This window comes from Mus caroli, chromosome 9 (assembly GCF_900094665.2).
Source record: "Mus caroli chromosome 9, CAROLI_EIJ_v1.1, whole genome shotgun sequence".
Classification (NCBI taxonomy): domain Eukaryota; kingdom Metazoa; phylum Chordata; class Mammalia; order Rodentia; family Muridae; genus Mus; species Mus caroli.
This window is the reverse complement of record NC_034578.1, coordinates 85,716,259-85,721,672: the sequence shown is the minus strand read 5'-3', so window position 1 is coordinate 85,721,672 and position 5,414 is coordinate 85,716,259.

Sequence of the window (5,414 nt, the reverse complement as noted above, 5' to 3'; positions counted from 1 at the left end):
CTTAATCCTTATTTGCTGTTTTATTGCAGTTTAGTCTTTCTTTCCTGTGACCTCATGGATGTGCTTGCCTTCCTCTTCTTTGGATAGAATTTTTGAGAGAATTTTCTCTAGTGCTTTCTTAGTGGTCACAGATGAAGGTTTTTTTCCCCCTTCCTCTAGTTACAAAGGATAGTTTTACTGGATATAGAACATAAGTTAACAGTTGTCATCCTGTTGGTTTGATTTGATGTTTTTCTTTGCATTCAATATTCTCTCTTTGTTCTCTCTGTGTAGTAATTCAACTGTAATATGATGTGGCAGAGAAATTCCTTTCTGGTTTTGCCTGTTTGGTGCTCTAAATACCTCCTATATCTAGATGGTCATGCTTTCCCTAGATTTGGGAAAATGTTTACCATAATTTTTGTGGCCTATGTTCTCACAATTTCGTTGAATATGTGTCTTATGTTTTTATCTTGAAATTCTTATATGTATAAGGTTCATACTTTTATACTTTTTATAATGTCTTATAAATCTCTCAGGTTTTTTGTGCTTTCTTGTTATTTCATTTATGTTATGTTTTAACATCTTAAATTAAACATCTATGTTATGATAAGAATGTTCTAATTTATCTATCTTGTCTTCAAGTCCTAGTGTTTTATCTTCCATTTGATTAATTCCATTGATGAGGATTTCCATTTTATTTTATTTTTGAGATAATTTCTAATATTTCAGTTTGGTTACTTTCATTATCTCTGTCTCTTGAATTCTACTTTCATATCTTATTTTGTCATCCTTAGTTAGTTCAGCTGTTTGTATTCTTTGAGAACTTCATTTGTGCTTTCTTATTTCATTGAATGTTCCTGTAGTCATTTATTTGAGTTGTTTAGGATTTCATCTGATTTACTCATTGGTGGGCATTAGTATAAAATCAGTCATTTTCAGTGAAGTCTTGTTGCGTTGGGCTTTCATGTTTCTTGTGTTTGAGATTTGGTATTGAGATTTATGTATCTGGGACTAGATTCTTGGTTGGATATGTTTTTAATAATCCATGTTCTTTTGGTGGAAATAACTACAAAGCTCAAATAGAACTAGGCTTCAGGAGAGTTGAAGTGTTAGTGTCTCTCCTTTGGACTAAAGATATAATTCAGAAGGTAGATTCTCATCCAACAGGCTCAGGGTACCAGACTCAATCTCCAATAATACCCTGAGAGTAAATTACTATCTGAAGAAAAAAAAAAAACACAACTGATAGATAGGCCCACCATGAAAATATAGCAATAGTCAATTACAAACAAGTGCCATTTCATCCAATACTCTTTTTTTTTATAGTAAAGAAACTCAGATAGTACTGTGTATGTTACAATATGAGTTACCAGACTGACATAAACCAGTGCCTATGCTTAGGAGGCTGAGGCAAGAAAACCTTTAACTTTAGGCCAGTCTGAGTTCATTGTAAAAGCCAATATAAAAAATACAAAGGAAAAAACAGTGTGAGAGACAAAGCTGCTCCACTAAATTGGCATTGGGTAAAAGAAAAGGAGTCAGATGGAGGTGCTGTGCCTGTGTATAGTTTCTGTGGTGGTTTTGTGGATAGTGGTACCCAACCACCTCTCTGGTTTGTGGATGTTTATCAATCATCTGGGTGGTTTTTTGTAGGCTCAACATATGTGTGTCAAGTCTGTGTTTATGACTTCAGTCAGATTCCCATCTCANTGAATACTGTGTAGTTGCAGTTTAGCATTACCCTACCCCACCCTATCTGCAGGCAGGTTTTATAGTTGCATGACCCTTCTTCTGGGTTCCCAATGTGTGCTGTTCAGTAAAAGGCTTTTGTGTCTAGAGTCACCAAGCTACCAATTCAGTATGAGTTTCAAAAATGACTTCCTGCACTGAGAAGAGAGTGAATAATTTTTCTTGCTGTATTATTTAAAATGGAAACCATGTGAAACCTTAATGTTAAACAGAGAATTAGTTAAAAGAAGTCTGATTTGTCCATATATTAAAATATAATGTAACCTTTAACAATGACAGAGGAGATACCATGTAATGACATAGAACTACTACATAAAGGGATATAAAATTAATTTAAATTAATAGCTTTGCAGCTAATGTTTTAAGGAAGACAAGAGGATGGTATAAGATGAATATTCTGTATCCCATGATTTAATTTCTTTTGTGTAAATTATATTGTGCCATTTAATATAAATGCACATTCTCTCTCTCTCTCTTGAAAATTTTTCATAAAAACATGATAAGTACACTATCCCATTTTATTTTTTATAAGGACATGCTGAAACCAGCAGTAAATCAGACCAAGGAACAGAATAATTTCTTGGTCTCAGCCAATCATAGCATTCTTGCTTTCCATATTACCAATATCACTTGCATATGACCTATTTGAAGCAAAATATAATTAAAGATGAAGATGTTGATGTTGATGGGAGATGTGNTGTTGGGGAAGTTCTGGCAATATAAGTGGCCACACCCCTTAAATTATTTCTGTCTGGGTTATGATGCTATCCATTGAGTCAGATTGGCAAAGAGAAGACAAAGGCGGAAGGCACTGCTCCCAGCCCAGCAAGCTGTAGGCCCCTGAACCANTCACTCAAGGCCATGCTCAGACCTTTTATGTGGTAAGAAAACAAACCCTTCTCTAGTGTTGTGTTGGACAGCACTATGCCTATTAGCAATGCTATGCCATACACTTAATATATTTTTGGTTAAGNGACCCTACCAGTATTTGAAATTAGAAACTAGGACAACTTCTATGGTTGTTCTAGGAGTTTCTGTCAACTATAGCAACCNTGGGACTATTTAATAGAAGCATTTGAAAGACAACAATCATCTTTTAAAGGGAAATGCAGTCTAGAAGTAATGGAAACATTCCAGGTAAGACAGTGGGTCAGACACTACTGCTTGGGAACCTGGTGAGAAAGAACAAGACTAGGAAAGAAGAGAGTGATTTCAAAGAGAAAGAGAGAAAGAAATTCAGAAGCGCCCAAAAGGCAGTTAAAGGGGCCAGAGAAAAGGATAAGTGAAGCCCAGAAGGATGTGAGCTAAATACCCAGACTTATAACTGCATGGCTCCCCAGAGGCAGTGAGGGGAAACATCAGCCTCATCCAAAGAAAAGCCAGGCAANCTCAGTGCAAAGAGATAGACAGCCCTACTCTCTGAGTAAGCCTGTGCTCTCAAAAACTATAAATTCACTTGCAAGTTTTGATGAGAAAGTAATTCCTCTGACAGACAAGTCACCAAGAGTGCAAAGTAATCCCATTTGTCACTCTATCCAACTTAGAATGGGGTTGCTGGGTGCCACCTTGAAAGAAAATCTGTTGCTTAAAACTGCCACTCTAGAGGCCTGAGAACAGAGAACAACCATAAACCAGTAAGTCTAACTTTAACCTTCCATGGACTGAAGGTGAGAGACAACCCTGGGATATAGTGACATAGAGGAAGATGTCAGCAAAATTGATGAGAAAATTAACAATATAATGAAAAAGTCAGCAACATGGGGGAAAAATAACCAGGAAAGAGATTAGAATTCTGAAACAATAACGATAGCAAAAACAACAAAAACCCAATAGAAATGAAAAAACTCAGAGAATCAAAAGAAAGTACAACGGAAAGCTTAGTTTTGACTAAGCTGAAGAGAGACTATCAAAGATGGAAACAAGTTCAAAGAATTGATGCATTAAAAATTCACCAAAGAAAAAAATAAACCTGATTCCAGCATCAAAGAAATATGGGATGTATTTAAGAGATCAAAACTGTGGGATTGAAGAAGTAATTGAGAAAAAAAAAAAGCCCTAAAAGCATAGAAAATCCAGTCATTAAATCATAGCACAAAGTTTCCTAAACCTAGAGAAAGAGATAGAGCCCACCACAGGACGCACTTAGAACCCCAACACACATGACCAGATGCCAGACTCTGTCACATCTTATAAAGAAGGTGTCAAAACACAGTGAAAAGAAACAATATTAAAAGCTAACTCATTTAAAAGTCAAAACCTAAGAGCAGATCTTTTGTGAGCAACACGAAAAGCCNAGAAAACACAGGAAGATCTGTTTCGATAGCGGAAAGTGAATAGCTGCCAACTAAGATGGCTGTACTCAACCAATCTGACTTTCAAAGCTGATACAAATAAAGATGCTGTAAATAAATACAGATTGAGGAAGTCTGTGACCACCTAGTAAGCCCTAAAGAAGACATTTAAAACAATGCTTCATATAGCNAAAAGAAAGGACGACAAGACTCAAATTAATAAAATTAGAGATGAGTAAGTAGAGGTTAAATATATTCCAGTGAAATCCAGGTGATCATTAAGCACTATCTTAGGAATTTGTATTCCCCTAAACTAGAAAATCTAGCATACACGGATTCCTAGATGCATATGATCTTTCAAAACCAAACAAATGGAGTCTAAACAACCTAAATAGATCCATGACAGGCAATTTTGTGGAAATAGCAACAAAAAGTCTCCCAGCCAAGAAAAACCTAGGACCAGCTAGCTTCACTGAGAAATTCCACCAAGCCTCTAAAGAAGAACCAATACCAACCTTCATGGACTAGAAAGAGAAGGGACTCTCCAAAGCTCACTCTGTGAAACTTTAATTATACGGATGCTCAGACTAAAGAAGAACATAACCAAAAAAAAAAAAAAAATGAAAATTAAGGTTCAACTTCCTAATGAACAAAAATGCAAACATTTTAAACAAAATTCCCGGAAACACATTAAGAAGATCATGTACCATGACAAAATTTCTTCCCTCTGAGGATGGAAGGAGCGTGAATATATACAAATCAATAAATGTAATATAACACATAAATAGACTCAAAGACAGAAATCAGAATGGTTTCAATAAACACAGAAAAGGTTTCTGGCAAAGTTCTCTATCCTTTCATATTAAAAGTCCAAAGGAAACCAAGTGTAGAAGCATATTTTGACATAATAAAAATTAGGCACAAAAAACTTATAGATAAGTTTGAACTAGCTGGGAGAAAAACTGAAATCATTTTCTCTAAAATCAGGAACAAGACAAGGGTGCGGGCTCTCTCCATTGTTTGCTCAAAATCCTAGTAAAGCAATAAGANAAATAAACAAGGATACAAATAGGAAGTGACAAAGGAAAATGACTTACTTTTGTAGATGACATTATTCTACACTTAAACTATTTTAACGATTCCATCAGAATACTAATAGATTTAATAACAATTTGAGCAAAATATCAGCACTCAAAATCAACATACAAAAATTAAAGCATACTGGAGAGATGGCTCAGTGCTTGAGAGCCCAGAATTCCCAGACCCTCATGGGTCCCCTGGGAACTCCATTCCTCAAATGACCCTCAAAGGCACTTCACACACAAAATATTAAAATCCAGAAGAAGGGGAAAGAGGGGAAGGGGAAGGAGGGGAAGGGGAAGGAGGGGAAGG